Consider the following 27,186-nt stretch of genomic DNA (forward strand, 5'->3'; position numbering starts at 1 on the left):
TGCCATTGCTGCCTTAGCAGGTGTTTTCCACAAGTTGCTGATAAAAGAGCACATATACCTGTTATTGCAGGCCTCTCTTACATCCGTTAGTATATGTCTTTCTTATTATTTAGTATTGCACCAGAGTCCAGGGTGCAATCCTGGTTTTCACATTAGTGTTTTAATTCAGTTACATACATAATGACTTTGATTAGCAATCAGTAAGTATGCTGGAAACACCTGTTTAGTTTAAGGCTTGTGTAGTGTGGTGGGTAAATGCAGTGTGCTATAGTGGAGAGGGGCCTGGGTTCAACACTTGGCAGAGGTGTATATTTTCTACATGTAAGTAACAATGTAATAGACACAGTCATTAAAGCTCATTTAAGCTGAGCTAAGTGAAGTGGTCCAGAGTGCCGCACTGCACCTCTCTGCACAAGCCTGCACTAAAAAAATATAAAGAAAAGAAAAAGGGGTGATAGGAAAGTGGTGAAATGGGGCAAGCAATGGAAAACAATGTGAAAGGCAGGTAGAGATGTACAGGAAAGGTGTAGTAAAGAACCATACGTGTCCATTTCTTGTACAGCAACATCTGTTCATTGTAACAGGTTTTGTATTTGAATTTGGACTCTCAAACCCTAAAGAGAAGGGTGAGGACAACATAAATGTATTGTCAAGCCAATTGGACCAAATATGTTGTGTCCAGCGGACACGTGCAAAATGGAGAGCTATGTATGTGGCAATATTTTTTTGTGAGACAGGTGCCCATTTTTTTTAAGGAGAGAGTGGAATGTTGGGGAAGGGACATAAGTACATGTGCGGAGGTAAGTTGGGTAGGATAGGATGCAGTAGCAGACAGACAAGACAGCAGACAGAGGTGGTGTATGACACATGAGGGGGTAAACACCTTGAATGGGGAAGGTGTTGTGCAACTAGAGTTGCATGTGACTCGAGAAGGCAGCAGCATGACTGACATCCCCACCGATGGGCAGTCATCACTGCTTATTCACTGCCCCCAAAGGTGGCTGTGCTGGAGGTAGAGTGCCAGGGCCAGGCTGCCCCACCAGGTTGGCCGGTGTGCCGTCAATCTGGCGCAGGTGATATTCATAGGTCCAATGAATGATCCTGCTCACCATGACCAGCAGTTGCTCTTGAGTGACTGCAACTGCTCTGCCCCTGCTCCCAGGGGGTGGTCAGGCCCTGTCTCCTGAGGCAGTTCCACCCAACACCACAGGTGGTGCAGGGGGAACCACTGGCCTTAGTCTCAGCTGTGCCAGGACCCAGTGCCATGGCCAGTTGAGGTAAGGAAGGTGAATCACCAGGAACCAGCCCACCCTGATGTGCTGTGGGGATGAAAGCGTGACAATAAGTATAGGCTAGTTATGAACAAAACATTGTTAGTAAGAACAGCATGCCAGAACAGTGGAAATAACCCAATTACATATCAATGCATATTATGTGAAACTCAACAATAAATAACAGAACAGTTAGCATGCTTACATCATGCCGGTAACAATTACAGCATAAGGCCAACAAAATAGGTAATACAGCAAGATATGTTAATATGCAACCATTATAATACATAATAATAATAAAACACATGCCCCAAAATACAGTTAATGTAACATGTGTTAATAGTAAACCATAACCAATAAATAACAATAATAAGTAAAGATAAGAGGTGAGAAAATAGTGAAAAACAGTCCATTAGTACCATTATAGGTATTTACTTGACAGCAGTACTACTACTATATATTCTATGGGTCTGTCCTTTCATTATGTGTACAAGTCCCCTATAGCTGCTGTAGCATGTACATACATCTCAAGCTATTTGTATGCGACAGTATGGACCAAGCAGTAACAACTGTGGGTACACAACTAGACAGAACACTTGTACATCAGGTGGATCTATATAACTACTGAGGTGTACTGGGGGATGTTGTAGTGATACTATGCAATTTAGGTAATCATTTTAATGTTAATCCTGTGACAGACAGATTGTGCACTACTAATTACATTACATGACAGAATGACACTTGAGAAACATGTATGTGTACAGTACAGAAATTAAACAACTATCATTCCTTGCTTGGCAGGCATGGGAATAGAACCCAATAGCAGTGACTGCAGAGGACATCTACATCAAATGTATGAACTGACTGCAGCAACTTTTAACAGACACTCCAGACATACAGCCATACCAAGATTACACAGGTAATTTCTTTTCTTCTATTATATTTCCTTTATTATTTTATGCAGTATTTTCACATTTTTGCTAATGATTTTAAATGTCTGTGACTTCTAAACACGCAATTATTTACTTATAATATGGGCTACCTCAACCATTTACCTGTAGTTCCTGTGGATGGAGAATCTGTAAACATGACATGACTGGTACTGCAATATTTAGTGCTACATAGCACTGGATTTGAACCTCGGTCTGTGTGTGGCAAAATGTGCTACATACAGAGCGTTTAACAAACTGAACTACTGAGGCATTGCTGATTATTGACTGACTGATATTTGCCTAGAGCTCACCTGGAACCAAAATATGACCTGGTAGTAGTACTACAGTTGTAGACTAGACTGCAGTGACAGTAGAAAACACACTCATGAAATACAAGCATGACAGAGGTAGTAGGTAATCTATACATTACTATATAGAATGCAGGTGTACACAATATAGTGTTAGTGGGTTGAAATATCTGTGAAGTCAGCAAACAATATCAAATCATGGGTTACTGCACAACGTAGGTTGAAAACTTCAGTACTTATTCAAGCCAAAACGAACCAACGGCAGGACACCAGTTTAATCCACAGCTACAAAATTTTATTACAGACTTAGCGCTTTCACCTTAACAAAGGCATCATCAGAGTCAAGAAGCTGTTACATCAACTCACTTTTAAATAATAAAGTCTGTAAGTAATAAAATAATAAATCAATTAATACATTAATTAATTAAACCATCATCCAATAAAAACATTTTCCCAATCAAACATTGAAAGTTGTACGAAATCACCTTAAAGGGCCTTTGCAAGAAAAATATTTTGAATTGCACTTAATTTATATCCAGAAACAACTACATAGGGGCCATCTGCTACATACCTGCAGCACCTACAACTTCCACACTTACCCATCCTCGACTTGTGGTGTTGTTTGTTTCTTTCAAGCATGTCTTTTAGATTCTTACCCCTACTGTAAACTATTATCGGGTCTTTACCCACCACTTTCTTCAAATCATTATTCAAACAATAATCCCATACATTTCTCAATACTGTACAAATTTCCATAGATTTGTCATTGTAGTTCAAAATAAAACATGGTCTCTTATTACTATTGTCCTTGTTATTATTATTGTTGCTGTTATTCACCTGAACCGGATCCAAGACATTTAAGGAACCCATCCCTTCTCCACCTACATCACTCAAGATAGGAGCATAAATGTTACGTCTTTTTTTGTATATTTCTTTCTTAACACTCCGCAATAAAGTAATCGGGTAACCCCGCTCTAATAACATTCCAATTAGCTTGTATATTTCCAATCTAAATGTCGCATCATCACTTACCAACCTGGAAGTGCGTACCATCTGCCCTTTTATTACCCCCTTCCGTTGATGAAAGGGGTGGCAACTGGTAAAATGCAATAACGAATTGGAATAATTGTCCTTCCTATAAATTGTACTAGACAGTACATTATCTATCTTGGAAATACTAATGTCTAAATAATTAATACTTTCTGCTCCCCACGAAAAAGTGAACTTGAAAAAACCAGTTGTACCATTTGGGTACTCAACAAATTCTTTGGCAAGTGCTTCACCTCCTTTCCATATGATCAAAAGATCATCCAAAAATCTGTTGTACAAAATGATGTTGTTCATATATTCTGATGAAAACACATGTGCCCTTTCCCATGCCAATAACACCAAATTGGCATAGACCGGTGCACATTTAGCTCCCATGGCCACACCCGAGCTTTGTTTGTAGATTTCTCCTTCAAATTTTATGAAATTGTTGTTCAAAACACATTCCATCAAATCACAATACAGGTTTACTCTAGATTTATTAATGGCATTGCTGGAGTTGAGGCTTTCAACAAACATGTGGTGCTGCAAGTATGTAGCAGATGGCCCCTATGTAGTTGTTTCTGGATATAAATACACCTTGGCTTGTCCGGGAATATGCAACTGTAATACTAGAAATCTAGTTTACGTGGCCAACTGCTCATCCTGTGAGGCATTTTATGTCGGGATGACTACCCGTAGACTAAAAGATAGGATCCCTGAACATCTTAGATCCATCAAAAACAAGGATTCACATAATGCGTTGTACCTACATAGTATCAAATGTAACAACTTTAGGAGATTCATGTTTTTTGTGATTGACAGGGTTTTATTAGATAGTGGTGGTGATATTAAAAACAAGGTTGCCCTAAAGGAGATGGAGTGGCAGCTTCGGCTGAATGCCATGTCTTACCCTGGACTCAATGATTTTATCTCCATCAAACCCCTCTTGGTGCATAGATCCCAGGTTCTATAGGACTGGATCTATGTACATTGATTTGTACTACTATCATTAAAATAATTAAACAAAACAAAACATGAAAGAATTATTTAGTAATAACATTTGTAACAAGAATTTTATTTAGTACCTTCAGATCTTATTCAAGAAATATAAATATTGAAATGAGTTTATTAAGTAGGTTATTTAACACTTTAACATTATCACAATTATTACTATATTTGCTTTGGCATATCAACTGTATTAAGTGCAATTCAAAATATTTTTCTTGCAAAGGCCCTTTAAGGTGATTTCATAACTTTCAATGTTTGATTGGGAAAATGTTTTTATTGGATGATGGTTTAATTAATTAATGTATTAATTGATTTATTATTTTATTACTTACAGACTTTATTATTTAAAAGTGAGTTGATGTAACAGCTTCTTGACTCTGATGATGCCTTTGTTAAGGTGAAAGCGCTAAGTCTGTAATAAAATTTTGTAGCTGTGGATTAAACTGGTGTCCTGCCGTTGGTTCGCTTTTGGCTTGAATAAGTACTGAAGTTTTCAACCTACATTGTGCAGTGGCCTTGTCATTCATTTGTTATCTGTCAGTGCCCTGATATTGGGTCAATTGTTTGTTTTTATCGTTTGTTGGCTGTGCCTACGGAAGTTGGTGAGCTTCGTGGAGATGGAGGCTATACTGAAGGAGTTGGCAGGTGTGGTTGACAAGCTTATCCAAGTGTATGCCAATACTAAAGAAGTTTGTAACACCAGCGATGTTAACATTGAAGCTGTCGAGAGGGGTTTGTCAGATACGCAAGCAGAGTTGTTTACTCTGCACTCACCACCGCAAGTTCAATTGCGCCTGGTCAATTGCCTAATACATCTTATGTTTCCGCTCAGATAGTGGAGCGGTTGCTAATTCAGTGCAAGGCAGGCGTCAACCAAACACTAAGGGAGCAGGTTTGGTTGTACCCCCGGTTCCCTCGACGAGATCAGAAAATGTTTTTCGTGTGGATGCATGGTTTCAGACTCCTTCTTTTAGCGAAAATATGTTCAATGTAGAGCAAGTGAGGGCTGATAAGCCCTCTTTAAAGGAGCAGATATACAGGTTCAACAAGTTGTGTACTAAATACAGGGCCATGCAGCTGGACAATTGGTTTTTGGCTCAATCCAAGGAACGGAAGCAAGTGCCCAAGGGGCTAAGAGTGTGGAAACTTCCTATGGGAATCGATGTAGAATCTAAGGCCTTTGGACAATTGACTGATCTTTTTGATCGTACAGGTATGGAGCTCCTTGATATTATCATTGACAACAACAATGTTAAAATGTGCTCCTTAAGGGAGGACATAACTAAACTACACACTAGTATTACGACTGACTTGCTTTTTTTCCAGCATAAAACAAGTTTTGAGAAAGTTATTAGAGACTTGGACAGCTATGTAGTACAAAGTAGATTGGTTAAGAACAAAAAATTGCTTAGAGACACTACTGACTATGCTAATAGGAATGTGTACCCACCCGGGGAAAAAGTGGCTTAAGCAGACTTTCAATACTGAATTTAGTAAAGGTAGTATGTCACAAAATATTGACACAGGGGAATTTTGTGAGGATTGTATTGATCATATTCCTGGTGGAGACGATGAAGTTTTTTTGGACGAACATCAAGGTCCCAGGAGATCCAAGAGACTGTTGAATCAAGGAGCAAGAACTGCCTATTTTCCTCGGGGGGAGCACATCAGGGGGAGGGGGAGAGGGAGGGGGGGTTACTACTAGGGAGACTTGGTGAAGTTTCCAGTAGTAAAGTGAATGGTGATTTTCATATGTTTCCATCTGCTTTTAATGTTCAAAGATCTAACACTGTTAATGTCAATTCTTTAGATGGGCCTTTGCATTTATGTTTTAATGACAAAATTGAATTTACAAGGAATAGGGATAGTGATACTATCCATGGTGTGGTTGTAGACAGCCAAATTGATGGGGCAATGTATTTTGTACAATTACCAATACATCAGTAATGAATGAAGAAATGAGTAATGGCGGTTATCACATCGCTAATGGTTTTGACAATAATGTATTGTGTGCTGACACTAGGTTGTCCCATGACAGCACGGGTGTTGCTGTTGATGGAGGTTTAAAGTGTATGGTAACCAAACAAAAAGGTTTTATTATCTACAACTATACTGAAGTTGAGATAGAAGGTACACATTTTGAGTTATTCACGAGGGGTCTGAGTTATGTCCCCAGTTTCAAGTTAGATATAGCACATGTTTTATCAAGTTTAAAATTGTTTGTGAGGAGGTTGAACCTCCAGAAGTATTTTAATGACAATATGAACTTTGATATAGGTGGACATAGTAATTCAAGTGCTTCTTTAACAAGAAAAAGTACATTTAACCCACCCACTTGTCCGGAATTTGTGTTTTTTGAGAAATTGTTAGAGTTCGAGTTTAGAAGAATTTGTGCATTGCCCAGTACATTTAAAGATAACATATCCAGGGGTGAAAGATTACTGCTCAAAGAATTCATTAGCTCAAACAATGTGAGGTGCATGAAGCCGGACAAGGGGGGTGGGATGGTACTTATGAAAAAAATTGATTATCTGACGTGCATGACTAGAGTTTTGGGGAATCAAAACACGTATTCTTTGGCTTCCATTAACGAACTTAATCGTGCATATTCTAAAATTGATATGTTTTTGCATGATGCACTCTTTCAAGCTACGATTAGTGAAAGTGAATACGACTATTTGTCAGTTAAAAACCCAGAGGTACCTTGTATTTTCGGGATACCGAAGGTGCATAAGGGTATCCATGATTTGGAATTTAGACCAATTGTTGCCGCACGGGGTTCAAAGACTGAGCCCCTGGCGGCTTTTATAGATCATGAGATAAAGAAAGTTCAAGGTGAAGTACCTCACATCCTAAGGGACTCATGGCATTGCTTGGAGAGATTAAGGGGCATTAAGGGTATAACGGATGATTATAGTTTTTTGACAATAGATGTCATTAACCTATTTTCAGTTATACCTCATAATGAAGGTTTAGACATGTTTGTTGAAAGCCTCAACTCCAGCAATGCCATTAATAAATCTAGAGTAAACCTGTATTGTGATTTGATGGAATGTGTTTTGAACAACAATTTCATAAAATTTGAAAAAGAAATCTACAAACAAAGCTCGGGTGTGGCCATGGGAGCTAAATGTGCACCGGTCTATGCCAATTTGGTGTTATTGGCGTGGGAAAGGGCACATGTGTTTTCATCAGAATATATGAACAACATCATTTTGTACAACAGATTTTTGGATGATCTTTTGATCATATGGAAAGGAGGTGAAGCACTTGCCAAGGAATTTGTTGAGTACCTAAATGGTACAACTGGTTTTTTCAAGTTCACTTTTTCATGGGGAGCAGAAAGTATTAATTATTTAGACATTAGTATTTCCAAGATAGATAATGTACTGTCTAGTACAATTTATAGGAAGGACAATTATTCCAATTCGTTATTGCATTTTACCAGTTGCCACCCCTTTCATCAACGGAAGGGGTAATAAAAGGGCAGATGGTACGCACTTCCAGGTTGGTAAGTGATGATGCGACATTTAGATTGGAAATATACAAGCTAATTGGAATGTTATTAGAGCGGGGTTACCCGATTACTTTATTGGGGAGTGTTAAGAAAGAAATATACAAAAAAAGACGTAACATTTATGCTCCTATCTTGAGTGATGTAGGTGGAGAAGGGATGGGTTCCTTAAATGTCTTGGATCCGGTTCGGGTGAATAACAGCAACAATAATAATAACAAGGACAATAGTAACAAGAGACCATGTTTTATTTTGAACTACAATGACAAATCTATGGAAATTTGTACAGTATTGAGAAATGTATGGGATTATTGTTTGAATAATGATTTGAAGAAAGTGGTGGGTAAAGACCCGGTGGTAGTTTACAGTAGGGGTAAGAATCTAAAAGACATGCTTGAAAGAAACAAACAACACCACAAGTCGAGGATGGGTAAGTGTGGAAGTTGTAGGTGCTGCAGGTATGTAGCAGATGGCCCCTATGTAGTTGTTTCTGGATATAAATACACCTTGGCTTGTCCGGGAATATGCAACTGTAATACTAGAAATCTAGTTTACGTGGCCAACTGCTCATCCTGTGAGGCATTTTATGTCGGGATGACTACCCGTAGACTAAAAGATAGGATCCCTGAACATCTTAGATCCATCAAAAACAAGGATTCACATAATGCGTTGTACCTACATAGTATCAAATGTAACAACTTTAGGAGATTCATGTTTTTTGTGATTGACAGGGTTTTATTAGATAGTGGTGGTGATATTAAAAACAATGTTGCCCTAAAGGAGATGGAGTGGCAGCTTCGGCTGAATGCCATGTCTTACCCTGGACTCAATGATTTTATCTCCATCAAACCCCTCTTGGTGCATAGATCCCAGGTTCTATAGGACTGGATCTATGTACATTGATTTGTACTACTATCATTAAAATAATTAAACAAAACAAAACATGAAAGAATTATTTAGTAATAACATTTGTAACAAGAATTTTATTTAGTACCTTCAGATCTTATTCAAGAAATATAAATATTGAAATGAGTTTATTAAGTAGGTTATTTAACACTTTAACATTATCACAATTATTACTATATTTGCTTTGGCATATCAACTGTATTAAGTGCAATTCAAAATATTTTTCTTGCAAAGGCCCTTTAAGGTGATTTCGCATAACTTTCAATGTTTGATTGGGAAAATGTTTTTATTGGATGATGGTTTAATTAATTAATGTATTAATTGATTTATTATTTTATTACTTACAGACTTTATTATTTAAAAGTGAGTTGATGTAACAGCTTCTTGACTCTGATGATGCCTTTGTTAAGGTGAAAGCGCTAAGTCTGTAATAAAATTTTGTAGCTGTGGATTAAACTGGTGTCCTGCCGTTGGTTCGTTTTGGCTTGAATAAGTACTGAAGTTTTCAACCTACGTTGTGCAGTGGCCTTGTCATTCATTTGTTATCTGTCAGTGCCCTGATATTGGGTCAATTGTTTGTTTTTATCAAATCATGGGTTGCCTACCTTACCCATGTGCCTTGCTTACCTGCTGTTTGTGGATGAAAGAGCATTATGTGAACAATATTGGCCTAGAAACAGCCTTGAACAGTACTATACATGTTAAATAATACAGTTGGCATCCATTATATTTGCATTCTACAGCTATTACTATGTTATACTTAATTGCAGCACCTTACCTTATAGCCTGAATGCATACAGGTCTACTGCAATGGTTAAAACAAGACAATCCTGATGTACACAGTTTACATTGGTGTTATTGGCATTGGTTCATGTGTTATTGCAGAACAGTTAGCAGTATTAATTTCTTGCAAAACAACACTAATTCCACATTTATTGCACTACAGACTTTATTGTATATACTATAATGCAGTTGCTGGTATTGTTTTGATTATTTTATTGCACAACAGTTGTCATTATTCAGGTCTTGCAATACAGCTCTAATTCCACATTTATTGCACTACAGACTTTATTGTATATACTTTAATGCAGATAATGGTATTGTTTTCATGGATTTATTGCACTACAGTTGACATTATTCATTTATTGCACTACAGCTCTAAGTCCACATTTATTGCAATACAAATTTTACTGTATATACGTTATTGCTTTAATGCTTTACTTTTCTTGCTTATTTCAGTAGAGTTAGCATAATATATCTGTACTCACCACACTCACAGTGCAACCTGGCCAAGCACCTGGCATATGACTTGATGTTATGAACCCTCTCCTCTGCAGCTGTTAGGAGAGAAGCAAACAATTATGCATACCAGTTTAGCAGACATTCAGATTAGATACTGGTGCAACAGAGGTAAAATAACTTACAGACTTGTGGAGCATTCCCTGCCTGACCTTCCTGGACTCAGGTGTACAGAAGATCTCCCTTTCTTCTCTTCAGGTCATCATGGTGGTGACAACTGTGTAGGGAAACCAGTAATGCTGAGTTCCTTGCCAGCCAGTTCCAGACCTTTGCCTTACACACTGAGCCCTGGAAACCTCCCTGCAGCAGCCAGTCATCATTTTTTTTACTAGGAGTCCAACCATGACCCTGGACTCCAGAATGCCACAACACTGCACCCGGAAGTGTTCACCCTCACAAATGCCTGCCATAGTACCCTTCAGAGACAGAACTCCAACAGATTATGCTGTATTTCCACATATTTGGCTTAATATAGCCTGTTTTCCCATCCTTACACATCATTAAGCAACATTTAAAAATGCAGTGCATCACTTAGCAATGCACAAACTGGCACAGCTGAGCTGAGCAGTGCAAAACTCAAAGACCTGTATGCTTAGCGATGCACAAACCAGCCAAGCAGCACCAAGCAGTGCATACACATTTTCAGCCGTTATTGTATTTATGCAGTGCTTAGCAGGTGTTAGCAGGTCTTAGCAGAGCTTAGCAGAGCACAGCAGGCCAGAATTTAAAAATAATTGGCATAATTTGTATTTCAAAAATAAATGCTTATTTTCCATTCTAGAGCTCCATTTGTGCTTGACGGAGAGTGCTTCTTAAACAATCTGAATTACAGAGCTGCATAAGTATATTTTTTGCACTTCAATTGCTCAGTGTTTCTTATCAGCACTGAACTGGTTGTATTTATTTGCTTATCAGTACTGCATTGTTTTTTATTTATTTGTGTAACAGTTCTGCACTAGTTTACTGCACTGTTTTTTATTTATTTGCTTGACTGAATTATTTACTTTTCTCTGTCTCCATTTATATATTTGCTGATCTGTGGTTGAATTTTTGTTTTTCCCCCACCCAACTGCTGTTGTGTTCTTAAAGCTGGTGGCTTTTGCTGTTGCCCACCACTACTGGGAGTTTGTGGTGTACTCAGACCAGAGAGGTAAAACTAGTCAAACAGCTTCTGTGTTATCTGTTTGATTTGGGGTGTGGCTTTGGAAGGATCTTTTATCTTGCTGGTATAAAAATATTACATTTGAATGAATCCCTGCTCATCCTGCTAGAGTTCCATTTGTGCCTGATGGAGAGTGCTTCTTAAATGATCTTAATTACATAGCTACATAAGTATATTTTTTGTACTTTATCTAATTGTTCCGTATTTCCTATCAGCACTGTACTGGTTGCATTTATTTGCTTATCAGTACTGCATTGTTTTTAATTTATTTGTGTAACAGTTCATAGGTTCATAGGTTCATAGGTAGGTGCTAGGCTATCGGCCCAAGGGCCTATGTAAGCCTAGCCAACAAGGTTCCCTGGCTTACGCCACCCAAGAAAGTTATTTTCCTGTGCCACTGTTGAGCAGAGACACAGAAGTGATCCCCAGGGTGTATTTCCTATTTCCCATCCACTCATCAAGATTTTTCTTGAAAAGTGCTAATGAATAACTTTACTTAACATAGATGGGTAGTCTGTTCCAGAGTATGGGAAGTCTCTGGGACAGGAATCTATCCCTCCAGCATGTCCTGTTTATTGTGGTGACAAGGTTTAGGTCCCTAGAGTGTGTAGCTAGGAGGGATTGGGATTTCTTTAGGTGTAGCATGTCCAACAGCTCTGGGTTTGACATAGCTTTATATGTTAAGCAGAGATCATCTCGGAGTAGGCGATATGCCATGGAGTAAAGCTGGAGTTTTTTGAGATGGTCAGTGTAGGGCATTTGTTTGAGGCCAGTAATCCTCTTTGTGAGGTACTTCTGTGGCCTTTTCAGCTGCTGCAGATGTCTTGTGAGGTACATTCCTAAAGGGGTGCTGTACTCTATAATGGGTCTAATGAGTGTTGAGTAGAGAGGAACAATGACCTCTTTTTTCCTGGATGAGAACCCTTTTATGATGAGGTGTGCCACGTAGAAGGACTTCCTGACTACTGTGGAGATGTGACTATCAAAGGAGAGACTGCTGTCCACCTGGGTCCCAAGGTCTCTTATCACACATTCGGTGTTAGGTAGATTGCTGTCTATGTGTAAGTTCATGGGTACAGAGTTTTTACCAAAGGGGATGACACTGCACTTTTTGGCATTGAGTTTGAGGCCATGGCTCTGACACCAGGCATCTGTCTCAGCGAGGCCCTTCTGTAGGATGTCCACATCATTTGGGGACTTGACTATGGCTCCTAGTTTGCCATCATCTGTGAACTTCATTAGCCAGAGGCCTTCTGTGTTAGCCTGTACGTCAGAGAAGTAGATACCAAACAGGAGAGGTCCCAGGATGAAACCGTGTGGTACTCCACTTGTCACTGCTTTGAGGTCAGATTTGGAGTCTGCAACTTTTACAGTGTGAGTTCTGTCAGTGAGCCAGTTGGCAACCCATCTTGTGATGTAGGGATTTATACATAGTTTAGTGAGTTTAGCTATAATTCCAGAATGGGGGATGGTGTCGAAAGCCTTGGCGAGGTCAAGATAGGCTGTGTGAACAACCTTACCCTCATCTACTGCTTTGGTGACTGCCTCAAAGAAGTCAATCAGGTTCAGGAGGCATGATCTGCCTTTCACAAACCTGAACTGGGTGGGATCCAGAGTTTGAAGGTTACCAATGTCTTTGTTAATGAGTTCCATGATGATACTAGTTCTGCACTAGTTTACTGCACTGTTTTTATTTATTTGTTTGACTGAATTATTTACTTTTCTGTGTCTCCATTTATATATTTGCTGATCTGTGGTTGAATTTTTGTTTTTCCCCCACCCAACTGCTGTTGTGTTCTTAAAGTTGGTGGCTTTTGCTGTTCATAGGTTCATAGGTTCATAGGTTGGTACTAGGCTATCGGCCCTAGGGCCTATACAAGCCAAGCCATAACAATTCCCTGGATATTTCTTCCCACAATATTTACTTCTCTGGACCCCTGTCTAGCAGGGCGACTGACATGATCCTCAGGCTGAATTTCCTATCTCCCATCCAATCATCAAGGTTCCTTTTGAAGAGGGCCAACGAGGCGCTCTGCTTGACATGTATGGGCAGTCTATTCCGGAGTATGGGGAGTCCCTGGGTCAGGAACCTATCCCTCCAGCATGTTTTGTTCATTGTGACAACAAGATTTAGATCTCTGGAGTGTGTGGCTCTGAGGGATTGGGATTTCTTTAAGTGGAGCATGTCCAACAGCTCAGGGTTTGACATGGCCTTGTATGTTAAGCAGAGATCGCCTCTGAGTAGACGATATGCCACAGAGTATAGCTGGAGTTTTTTTAGACGGTCAGCATATGGCATCTGCTTTAGGCCTGTGATTCTTTTAGTGAGGTATTTCTGTGGCCTTTCCAGTTGTTGCAGATGTCTTGTGAGGTACATACCAAATGGGGCATTATACTCTATAATGGGTCTAATGAGAGATGAATACAGCGGGACAATGACCTCCTTTTTCCTGGATGAAAAGCTCTTAGTGATGAGGTGCCACATAGAAGGATTTTCTGACTGTTGTGGTGATGTGGTTATCGAAAGTGAGACCACTGTCCACCTGTGTCCTTAAGTCTCCCATCACACTTTCAATGTTTAGTGTACTGCCACCTATGTGGTAATTCATGGGTACATGTTTTTTTCCAAAGGGGATAACTATACATTTCTTGGCATTAAGCTTGAGCCCATGGCTCTGGCACCAGGCATCTGTTTCTGTAAGGCCCTTTGTAGAATATCCACATAATTTGGGGATTCAATAATGGCTCCCAGTTTGCAGTCATCTGCGAACTTTGTTAGCCAGAGTCCCTTAGTGTTGGCCTGTACTTCAGAGAAGTGGATGCCAAACAAGAGTGGTCCCAGGACTGAACCCTGAGGTACTCCACTTGTCACTTGTCTGGAGCTGGATTTGGAGCTGGCTACTTTTACAGTCTGGGTTCTGTCAGTAAGCCAATTGGCAACCCATCGAGTGACATAAGGATTTATGCCCAGCTTAGTAAGTTTATCTATGATTCCAGAATGGGGTATGGTGTCAAAGGCCTTGGCGAGGTCCAGATAGGTTGTGTGGACCTCCTTACCCTCGTCCACAGCTCTGGAGACTGATTCAAAGAAGTCAATTAGGTTCTGGAGACAAGATTGGCCCTTCACAAACCCAAACTGGGTGGGTTCCAGTGTTTGAAGGTTGCCAATATCATTGTTTATAAGTTCCATGATAATGCTTTCCATGCCCTTGCACATCAGGCTCATCAGACTGATGGGACGGTAGTTCCTGGGATCCAAGGTGGATCCCCCCTTGTGGAGTGGGATAACTGTAGCTGTGCGCCACTCAATGGGCACGAAGCCTGAGGTGAGGCTATGATTAAACATGACACTTAGGTGAGGTGCCAGTTCATTTTGTAGTTCATGTAGTACACAGCCTGGGATGTCATCTGGCCCCATGGATGCTGTATTCTTAGCTTTGGAGAGTGCAGTTTCTACCTGTGTGGCCATGATTGCCGGAATTTGGCAATCTTTTGGTATTGAGATTGGCCCTTTAGGGGGTGAGAGGGGGGTACATTTGGCACTAAATTGATCTGCCAGGATATTGGTAATATTCTTGGGATCAGTATATTTAATGCCATTCTGTTGAAGCTCAGGGCAGATCTGAGCATTGCCATTTAGATTTTTGACATAACTATAGAATGCCTTGTGGTTGTCTTTGGAATTATTTGGCAATTTTATTTTTGTAACTAGCTTTTGAGGATTTTATGAGGGATCTCAGCTTCTTACTGAGGCTGGTGAGGGAGTTTTTTGTATCCTGGGATTTTCCTCTTTTCTGCAACAGTTTCTTCCTTCTGTTGTATAGTTTGTTTATAGCAGGGGACCACCAGATTGGCTTCCTTTTTTTGGAGGACAGCATCTTGTTTCTATTTGGGATGGCACGATTCATGTACAAGTGGATGTGCTCATACAGTGCCTTAGTGTAGGATTCTGCAGTCAAACCTTCAGATCCCATCTGCATGGGTGTCATGAAGTTTGTCACTTCTGACTTCAGTAGCATGAAGTTGGCTTTGGAGAAGTTTTTTAAGGAGGTTTCCTTACTGGGGGTGGGGGTGTGATGTGGATGTCAAGGGTGATTTGCTTATGGTCAGACCTGACCAATGAGGTGGTGAACACTGGTTGGAGCATCTATCTCCCATGTTGGTAATGACCAGGTCTAGGATATTAGAGCCCCTGGTGGGACAATGGATTAGTTGATTCAGGATGTTGGAATTTATGAATTCATAGAACCGTTGGGAAAAGGAGTTTGTTCCCGAGTAGTTTTCCCAGTTAATGGCAGGGTAGTTGAAATCACCCAGTATTAGGGTGTTTGGTTGTATCTTGATATTTTCCAGTATGTATACATAGGTGTAGTGAGAATCTTGGGGCATGGTGGGGGATCTGTAGCAAGCTACAATTTGGATTGCAGTCTTACCTAGTGTTAGTAGCAACTGGAGAATTTCAGATGCATTGTGTTGGGCAACAAGCCTGGAGATGTGAATATCCTTGCTGAATATGGACACTCCTCCACCTTTAGTATTTCGGTCTTGGTTTTGTGGCCAAAAAGTGTGGTAAGAGTTGTAGCCTGGTATTGCAGGGGTGCTCTCTGGAGCCTTGAACCAGGTCTCAGTTACTGCACAGATATCAATGTTCTCCATTTTTAGGAGTGCCTTGAGAGAGTGCATTTTGAGGTTTAGATTTGCATTAGCATTGAGTAGCATTACCTTCAGATTTTGCATGCTTGTATCTGTTATAGTGGTGGTTTTGTCATTTTAACCTTGCCTAAAAAAGGCACTATAGGGGTGGCAAGAGCTTTAGCCAGTAACCTGAATCCCAGGGGTGACAGGTGCAGACCATCTCTGGCAAAGCATCATGGTTTGCTCGCCCCTACTGTAAATTTGATAAGGGACACTCCTCCCAATCCTATCTCATTAGCTCATTCTACCTAATGCAGAGATTATTTGGGAAGGTCTTAACCTTGCATTTTCTTCTGTTCCTTCGATGTCTCTTTCCACTTTACTAACACAACAAAACACTTTATTCAGATTATTTTACTCTGTGTTTCCTCCTCCTGCTCCATTACTTCATCTTGCTTTTTCTGCTACTTGTTGCAGCTTGTTTTCTAAAGTTTTCAATTGCATATTTTCTGTTGCATTTGTTACTGCTTGTTTATAGCCTATTTAAATTGTAAGTGTTATTCTACGCCTCTTAGTTGTGGTTTAAGCACTTGAGCTTTAGGCTAACCCCTTAGCTCTCCCTGGTCTTCTCTCTCAGATTCTGAAATATATGGATGGACAATATCCTACAGTTTCTCCTGCCAGTCTGGTTGATATGGGCATCCTGAGACAGTGTAGCAACTGCCTTATGTACACAGACAACCACTTACTACTACCACCCAGGGAACACAATTTGTTGGAGATGCAATTACATTAGGAACCTAGAGTCCATGCGCTGTCCCTCACAAACCAGTATATCTGGCACTGAGCAGGTTGTCAACATAATCACTACACATCAAACACCACCCACACCTACACAACACACACCCACATATGTGGAGGTCCTCAACAAAAACATACCCAAACAAAGGAGACCGCCAAGGAAAAAACATACGCGATCTCCAAGCCCTAGACACCACATACCACACATAAGTTCACACACCTGTGTCTCACAACCACTAAGGCCTAACCATAAACCCAACATATTAGTCATAGGAGGCTCCATTGTGAGACACATAGATATGCCTCTCACCAGGCTGGACAAGGAGAAAGTCATGGTTAGTTGTTTGTCAGGGGTCACAATCCTCTATATCACACACGCACTCAGGTCTCTCAACAACAGGTACTGTTATGACTCTGTCATAGTCCATGTTGGTGTGAATGACTTGAGACATACCTTCTTGGACTATATGAAGACAGACATGACTGAACTCACTGAATATGTGTCCAGGATGGTATGTCTCTAGCCTTAAGCAGCATCTTACCATCAAATTGAAAACACCGGCTCCAGTATGAAAAAGTCTTGCACATATAAAAAGTTTGTTTAAACTGAAATGGCACTCTTGATGTATTATCCAAAAGGTTGATTCAATAAACAGTAGTAATTGCTTTTAAAAGGGAAAAAAACTTTATTTACCAATGGTGAACTTCATCATTGGTAAATAACGTTTTTTTCCCCTTTTAAAAGCAATTGCTACTGTTTATTGAATCAACCTTTTGGATAATACATCAAGAGTGCCGTTTCAGTTTAAATGAACTTTTTATATGTGCAAGACATTTTCATACTGGAGCCAGTGTTTTCAATTTGTTTTTACTAGTTTTTGCAATTTCCATTGTTTCGAGTATCTTACCATCACCCAGAATGATGCCTCAATACAAACAGAAAATGATTGACTTTAACAATTGGCTTAACTTCTGGTGTTATTCCAGGGGGATCCAGTACCTGACAGCCTGGGAAGATATGATCGACAGACCACGATGCTTTACCAGACATGGCCTGCGTCTGTTTCACTTGGGCTTCAGTCTTCTGGCAAAGGCACCTGCCTTCCCCATAGTGCCTTTTTTAGAAAAAGTGATGAGGTTAAAACTACCAACATAAAAATTTCAACAAAACCCAAATTAAAGCTCATGCTGCTAAATGCTAGGAGTCTAAACATGAAATTGCACTTGTTGCAAGCATTTTTAACCCTGGAAAATGCTTACATCTGTGCAGTCACAGAAACCTGGTTCAAAGCTGCGGAGAGCACCTAATCCATACCTGGTTACTCATCCTATACATTCAGACCTCAAACTGTGGGTAGTAACGCCAAAGGAGGTGGACTTTCACTATATATTAAAGATATACACACCTCCAGGTTGGACAAACAGGAGACACTGCAGGTGCAGTTAACCATTGACAAGACTCCTATACAAATCATAGCTAGTTATCAGCCTCCAAATCTAACCCAAGATGCCCAAACTGCCTATCTAGACCTCTTTGAATCTATCAACATTCAACCCTTTACTCTGATCCTGGGTGACTTTAGCTACCAAATGTAGACTGGAAGAACTACTCATGCCAGAACACAAATACCCAGAGATGCCTCAATTTTGTCATTGCAAATGCTTTGGAACAGCTAGTCGATACCCCCACAAGAGGTGATAATATCTTGAACTTGGTATTAACAAACATGAGTAACCACTGCAGCATTCCTTGCAGTATCATCTTCCCTTGTAAGATCAGACCATAAAGCGTTCATGTTTGAAGTTACCATCTCCCCCGACCCCTCTCTAGCTAGGGTCAAAAAAAAAAACTTTTCCAAAGCTGATTACAGCCTCCTGAGGGATGGTATAAACAGCTTCACAGCCCCCTCCCCCTCTATAGGAACTGGCACTAGTATCCAAAACTATATCAAATTACTAAGCAAACATTTATATAGATGCATTGAATCAGGAATACCTGACAGGACTAAATTATCCTCCGCAAGGAAGAGTAAACCTGTCTGGTGGACATCTGCAATAAATAAACTCTATAACAAAAGAAAAAAAATGCTGTCCAGGACCAAGAAGACGCAAGTGCCCAATTGGAAGCAATCTCTACTTAGCCTACACAAGCAAATAAGAGCACTAGTGAAATCCTCCAAACTTCAAGTCCAAATTGGCCACATTTTATTTATTTATTTATTTTATTTTACATTTGTTGACCAGGCTAGTCTAACTGGATACATGTCCATTTTCAGTAGAGGCCCAGGGAGAAAAGCTCCAACACAAATACACAATATGCTATAAATGTTGCAACAGTTCAAGCTTGACGCAACTGTTATTAAAAAAAAGTCCAATACTGTTGTGTACAAGCTTGATGCAGCTGTTATTAAAAAAGTACAAAACTAATAGTGAGCATAATACAAATAGTAAAGGTAATATACAAAAAGTTGTTTACTTTATACATATATACATAGAATTAAATTGGAAAACATTGTTTATATGAATCACTAAGGAGAAGTCAGTAGTTAGTGCAGTTTAGTATTAGGTGAAAAGTATACATAGGTATAAAGTAAAAAAAGTTAGTCAGGGTTAGTACAAGGGCATAACCAATGAGTACTAAGAAATAGTTTTAGTTTCTGTTTAAAAAGTGTTATAGAGGACAGAGATAGGAGATCAGTGGGAAGTAGGTTCCAGTGTTTTTCTACAGAATTAGAGAAGAAATAGTCTCCTGCTAAGTTGTCTGATCTGCTAGTACTAATAAGTAGTTTATTAGAGGAGCGTAGATTCTTAAGATTGTTGTAGGAGGTAATGAGAGTAGTGAGTATAGGTATATTGGTGGGGTGATACAGGCTCGTATGGGTAATAGCAAGTTGGTGAAATAGAAGCTTATTTTGGAACTCTAGCCATCCTAATTGTTTTAGGTTGCTACAATGATGAGTCCTAAAAGGAGAGCCAGTGGCAAATCTAGCAATATTATTATAGGAAATTGCCAGTTTTTGAGGTTGTTTATTGAAAGATTAGTGTATATAGGTGAAGCACAGAGTAGAGTGGAGATTAAATGAGTTCTGGCTATAGTGGTCCTGGCTAATGGTGTGATTCTATAGAGGGATCCCAATTTCTTGTTGACTGTTTTTATTGTACTGTTAATGTGAGTTTCAAAGTTAAGGTAGCTATCTATAGTTATTCCTAAAAGTTTGGTGGTTAGGTCAGGAGATATGAGAGTGCCGTTCTTAGATATGAGTGTGAAGTAAGCAGGGGTTGACTTATGGGTTGGAGTAAAAAGTAGAAGTTTAGTTTTTTTTGGGGTTCAGTAGGAGGCAGCAGTTTAAAAAACATTGTTCTACTGTATTAAATGCTTTTTGGGTAAGGGACTGAAGCTCAGAAGGAGAATTAGCTGAACAAATTATAGTGGAGTCATCTGCGTATTGAATAAAGGTTGCATGAGGAATTGCTAAGTGGAGGTCATTAATAAAAATGGAAAATAGCAGTGGGCCTAATATGGAGCCCTGGGAACACCAAGGGAAATGGGGAGGTGTGTAGATAGATTGTTGTCCCATAGTACATCCTGTTGTCTGTTGTCTAAGTAAGATTTGAACCAATTTAAGGCTAAAGGTTCAAGAGAAAGGGATTTAAGCATATCTAAAAGAAGCTGGTGATTAACCATGTCAAAAGCTTTAGATAAATCTATAAACACTGAAGAGAGAATATTGTTGTTACGGTTTTTGTTTATGTAGTCTGTAAAGGATAGCAGTGCCATGGTGGTACTGTGGAATGGTCTAAGTCCATGTTGACAGTTGGCGAGTAAGTTATTTTGGATAAGATGGTTAAGTAGTTGCTTATGGATGCATTTTTCCATTATTTTTGCCAGTGGGGAGAGTAAAGCTATTGGACGATAATTTGAAAAGTCATTGGCGTTACCACCTTTATGTAGGGGCATGATGTGAGAGATTTTCCAGATAGATGGGATAGTTCCTTCTCTTATGGTTCTGTTTATCAGTATGGAAATGGGGAAGGCTATGGCTTTGGCTCCTTTTTTCAGGTATTTTGTTGGTAGTTGGTCAGCAGAGGGGGTGGTAGGTTTCAGTTTTTGGAGAAGAGAGCAAATAAGGGAAGTAGAAACAGATTATAACTATAATGATGGAAGTGGGCAAGTAGGTGAGGTTGCTAGATTAGAGGTACCTGGAGAAAATTGACTAGCAAGAGTTTGGATGGCATCTGTAAAAAAAGAATTGAAGGCGTTGGCAGTTTGTGTTGGATTCTCAAGGTTGGAGCCTTGGGGGTTAGGTGTGATAGACTGACCTGGGTGTAGTAGTTTGTCAATGCTAAACCAAAACATTTGTGAACTCTTTTGGTGAGTTTGTTGTAGCTGGAAGTAAAAGTTTTTTTTATCTAAGAGGACAGCTTTTTTTGTTATATTTCTAAGTTGTTTAAAGTATTGGTGGTCTGTAGAAGTCTTAGTAGTGCGCCATTTAGCCCAAGATTTGTTTCTAAGGAGGATTTTTTGCCTAGTAGCTATTGTGAGCCATGGGGCAGGTTTAGCCTTATTTCTAATGAAGCGTGATGAGGCATGGTGGTCAAAGATGGCTAAGAATGTGGAATTAAAGTATTCCACTGCTTCATCTAGTGGGAGGGATTTTAGTGGTAACCAATTGCAGTGTCTAAGTTCTATTTGGAATAGTTCTGGATTAAAATGTTTTTTAGTCCGTATTGTCCTAAATGTATTTTGTTAAGTTATGTTGGGACATCTACTGGTGGTCAAAAACACCACATATACAAATGTTGTAGATATAGCAAACATGCTAGCTGACAGATTCAGTGAAAATTCACCCCTCTGTCCCCCCATCAGTAAATCATGGCATTCCAGTACCTGACCCCTTCCCCTTATATCTAGGGATCAGGTCATCACTGCTCTCTCAAAGGCAAAAAATATAGCCTCCATGGGACCCAATAACATCCCAGGCTGCATCCTACTCAGGAAGGAACTTGCAGCACCATTAGGTGCCCTATTCAATCAAAGCCTGAGTACTGGATTTGTCCCAGCTGAGTGGAGGACAGCCACTGTCATCCCTTTACACAAAGTTGGAGCATCCACCGATCCGGGAAATTATAGACCCATCAGCCTAACTAGCCTGATCTGCAAGGCTATGGAACTGATTCTCATGGAACTCATTAACAAGGACATTGGCAACTTCCAAACATTCAATCCCACACAGTTTGTCTTCATCAAGGGGAGGTCATGTCTGTTAAATTTGATCAACTTTTTTGAGACAGTCACCAAAGCCATGGATGAGGGGAAGACAGTGCACACCACCTACCTTGACCTGGCCAAAGCCTTGAAACTATTCCCCACTCGAGCATAATTGATAAACTCTTTCAACTAGGCATGGATCCGTATGTTACCAGATGGGTAGCTAACTGGCTTACTGACAGAACCCACCTAGTCAAAATAGGGGAAACCACCTCAAGCAGTAGACCCATATCGAGTGGCATACCCCAGGATTCAGTCTTGGGGCCTCTGTTATTTGGAATATACTTTTCTGAGGTGCAGGCCAAAACCAGTGGGCAATGGCTGACCACATTTGTTGATGAGTGCAAGCTGGGAGCTGTCATCAATTCCCCTAGTGAGGTGGACATCTTCCAAGAGTGATTCACCCAAAGAAATGACTGGTGCCAGAAACATGGCCTCAAACCAAACACAAAAAAATGTATCATTATCCCCTTTGTAGAGAGTGATGTCCCCACAAATTATCAAATTAATAACAACATCCTAAGCATGCAGTCAGTCGTGAGGGATTTGGGCACCCAAACTGATAGCAACCTGACCTTTGACCACCATGTTGCTTCCATTGTACGGAAAGCTTTCCACATGGCCCACCTCATAAGTAAGAGTATCTCATCCAGGGACAAGGAAGTCATAACATCCCTTTATTCTTCCCTTATAAGACCCATTATTGAGGCCATTCGGCATGCATCTCACAAAGCACATGCAGTAGCTGGAGAGACCACAGAGGCTCCTTACCAGGAGAATCCAGAGCCTCAAAAATCTACCATAAACAGATAGGTTAAAAGCCCTATCCCTCAAGTCTGTTTCATACAGACTCCTCAGAGGTGACCTCTGTCTGCATACAAGGCGGTCTTGGAGCCTGCTCTACTCGAGTAACCCACACATGTGGCCTCAACCTAGTCTGTGATATCAATAGGACTTGTTGGGGTGACAGATGTGTGTCACAGAGACTCCACCATCTATGGAATAAACTCTCTCTCTATGTCAAGCAGGGTACCGCTTTACCCCTTTTTAAGTGCAACCTGGATAACTGGATGAGAAATAGAAAATACATCCCTGGGATTTCACTTGTGTCCATGTTGGACAGGGGCATCAGGTGCTGATTTGTCTATGCATGAGCTAAACTCTTGACAAGGCTTATAAGGGCCTTAGAGCCAATAGCCTAGTAACTTCCTATGATCCTATGATCCATGTATTCAAACCCTGCACCTACTGCTCATGAGCATGTACCTCTACCCATTTAGCTATGGGGATATGTGGAATTCTGCTATACCTTTATATATACCACTGAGCTACCTATAAGCACTGCTGAGCACCATGCCACTCAGTGAAAACGTGCTCAGCTATGCTTAAACATGACATTGAAATAAATTATTAAATGCATCTGGTTTCTATTTTTAGATATCTGGCAGGTGGCTTGGCACTGCTTAGTACTGCTGTGCTCTCTGCCGAGCAAACTTGTTGTGTTAAAAAAAAAAAACACTTAAAACAATAAAATACCATTGACATAACACAGTTGGCACTACATTTCCTACACTGACTCAATAACCATGTTCCATGGCTCTCCCTCAGCAATGTGTCATAATTAATATGCATGCTGCACTGCCAAGGGATAATGTGTACATGGACACAGTAACATTCCATGTAGGCTCTACACTGTGCCTACATGGATTTTGTTAAATCCTGGGGTTAGTCTTTCTGATTACTTTGAAAACATAGCCAACAGTACCTGTTATCAGGTAATATTTTATTTACTTATTTTAGGTATTTACTAGGCTGGTCCATAGACCATTACCACAAGACCGTGCATGGGTTAATATAGTTTACAGACTCAGAAATGTGCACATATATATTTATATACTAGAGTGAGGGAAATTTTACCTTACACTGGTTAACAGATTTGAAGACTCTCAAGGCTTAATGGTCATTGAGGAGACTGGTTCCATGACTGAATTAATGGGTTACTGGGGTTACTGTACTCTTTGGCTATAAGGAAAGCCTTGTAACCCTTTGATTCTGTTTGTACCTCCTCTAGCTACACCATATGGCTTAGGAGTAAGTTACCAAACAGAATGAAGTGCTGTATAAGTGGTCTGGTAAGGGCTTTATACAGTGAAACAGTTATCTTATTGGCATGGCTCTTAACCCCGCTTGAATATCAGCTGCTTTGCTGGTAGTTGCAGCTATAAGAGTATCAAATGGAGGATCATCATGCTTAAGTATGGTGTTGCAAAAAAGATGTATCTGATTAGCTGCCATGATTATGACAGGAGAGAAAAAATGAATACGGAGGAAAAAATACACAGACATTGGGAGAGCATGCAGACTTCACAAAAACAGTGACCAATAGTGAGGACTGAACTCCTGATCACAGTGGTGGGAGTCTGAGGTGTTTTTATTTAACCACCCTGTCATCAATTGCGATGCAGTTAGTGAGGTTAATTTGTTTTTCTAAAATTATCTTATCTGCAGGTAGAGCTTGAGAGGAAAGCAAGAGCTGATGGATCTCCTATGTTTTCTTTCTAAATTAATTTTAGCCACTAAATTATATTATGAAAAGCAAGAGCAAATACCCCCCAAATAGCCAACCTATCATCAACTTACAAAATCACATCATATATGTGTGTTTGTACAGTCGTGTGTATTTGTGCGTTTGTATGTATGTCTAGAGGCAGTATCAGTCAGACACAGAAATCGCTACAGAGGTCTGAATTATGTGTCTGAAGGACCATGCTGTGGTTGTCAGATAGAACAATTGTGTCACCATGCAGACATTGCTTTTATGAGCCACAGAGTGTCAGAAGAAGCACCACTGAACTCATTACTCTTAGCCATGAAGGAACATATCTTTTAAAGTGTGGAACAGAAGCAGTGGACTGTCACACCTGTGAATCATGCAATTATTATATAGATGTATCTATCTATATCCACATATATCTATAGATAGATATCTATATCCATGTACCTATATATATATATATATATATATATATATATATATATATATGTGTGTGTGTGTGTGTGTGTGTGTGTGTGTGTGTGTGTGTGTGTGTGCGTGTGTATATATGTATGTGTGTGTGTGTGTGTGTGTGTGTGTGTGTGTGTGTGTGTGTGTGTGTATATATATATATATATATATATATATATATATATATATATATATATATATATATCATTCTTCTTTTTACATGAAGAGACCATGAGACCAGTGAAAATACATCTTTGTCAATTTCTCCACATACAGAGTGACTTTGGCGAGCTCACCTCTTTTTTCACAGAAGTTATTCCTATTTTCTTGTATATATATTACAATTTCTTTTCAGTCTGAAACTGTGCTGCCAGGTGACCTTTATTTAATGTGCGAGATAAATCTGGCCTCTCAGCTTCAGAACAACTGCGCTCCACTGTTTCATAACTTATGGCGTAAACGTCCATTTTATATCTTAATTCTTCATACTCCACACTCCCTATCAATCAGAGCTGTGTATAAAATATTTTTTGCTGGCAGCTTTTATAAAGGTTACTGGTGACATTATACTACATTATGGGATACAGGAAATGGGCGAAGAACAATATTAAGTGAGGGAGAAAGTCATTCTTATGTTTCATGAGGCATAATATTTAATTCACTCATAAGTTCAGGCTTCTGTAAGCTTGTGTTAAGCATCCCTTGCTTTTAGCCTTTCTTTTATTTTCTGCTCTTACCTGTTTTCCTTTTTTAGTTGCCTACTTATGTACCAGTGACTGCTGACATATTTGTCTCAAAGAAGGGCTGTCCAGAAACATAATTCCGAAGTCCTCTCAGCCAGTACATGTAATTCAGTAGCTATGAGTCCAAGGAAATAGCATGCTACTGCAGTTTTTTGTGATTTTTTTCCCTAATCCATCTATGTTCCCCAAATTGGTCTTCAGCTTTGTTTCTCTGTTGTATAACATAAAGTTAAGCTTTGCAGTTTACAAGCAAGAATAATACTTTACATAAAAGAATAAACTATGGATAAAACAAGCAAGCTTTTATTTCTTTCACTGAAGCTATCACCTTGATATTACCTCCTTAGGTGAGGGGCTAGTTTCAGTATAAGAAATAAAGGCTTGTTTCTGCATTTGTTTCTGTTGCAAAACAATACTCCGGTGGCACATGAGGGATTGTTGTACAGCTTGTAACATATTCTGCTACTATGATAAATATTTGTGCCCTTCGAGAGACTGTATCACATTCATACAACAATGCTATCTTCCATTGCCTCGCTGCCATAGCTCTCAGCTTCATAGTAAAAAAATCTGGACAAAGCCTAAAAAAATAGGGAAATTTTTTGAATATCGCTCTTATAAACCTAGAAAGTTGCTAGAATAAAAGGTCTTGTGTTACCATGCATTTTCAGAATTATATGAAGTCTAAAACTGAAATAGCTGTCACTTTTTACTGAATTTAGTTCTCAATGATTTGCCACAAAAGTCCAGAAAATCAGAGACTTTATGAGGAACAGGGCAAAAATATGGACATTCTTCAAAAAGCTGGACAGTTGAGAGGTATACTGCCTGCCTGCTATTCTACTTTCAAGTCTCATTCAATTATGTGGAAAGAAAGCATACTCAGTAATGGATCACAAATATGTGTTGAGGTTCCACTTTTAATTATAAAGCACTTTACAAATGGAACTCTGGGCTTCTCTGTCATTACCTCATCTGGATTCAAATTTGTAAAACTACTATAAGATGTAGGGGCCACAAATTATACCACTAGAAATTCAGAGTTACTATCAAAGTAAAAGATGTCGGCAGCATGCATGGGAAAAACACAAATGGATGAGTCATTTTTCCTGAGCTAACCTGGTCCTTGGACAACTCTATGCTGTTGTTTTAGGGGAAACAGGAGCGGCCTTAGGTCAACTGATGCCCTAGGCAAAAGGGCTCCACGGTGCCCCCCATCACACTACCTGGTGCCCCCATCCTCGTCTGCCTACACCAAATAAATACTGGAAAAGCACCCCTGCTACAGCGGCTGCCTAGTTGGCC

Source organism: Protopterus annectens, chromosome 8.part0 (genome assembly GCF_019279795.1).
Source record: "Protopterus annectens isolate FY-2018-M chromosome 8.part0, PAN1.0, whole genome shotgun sequence".
Lineage (NCBI taxonomy): Eukaryota > Metazoa > Chordata > Ceratodontiformes > Protopteridae > Protopterus > Protopterus annectens.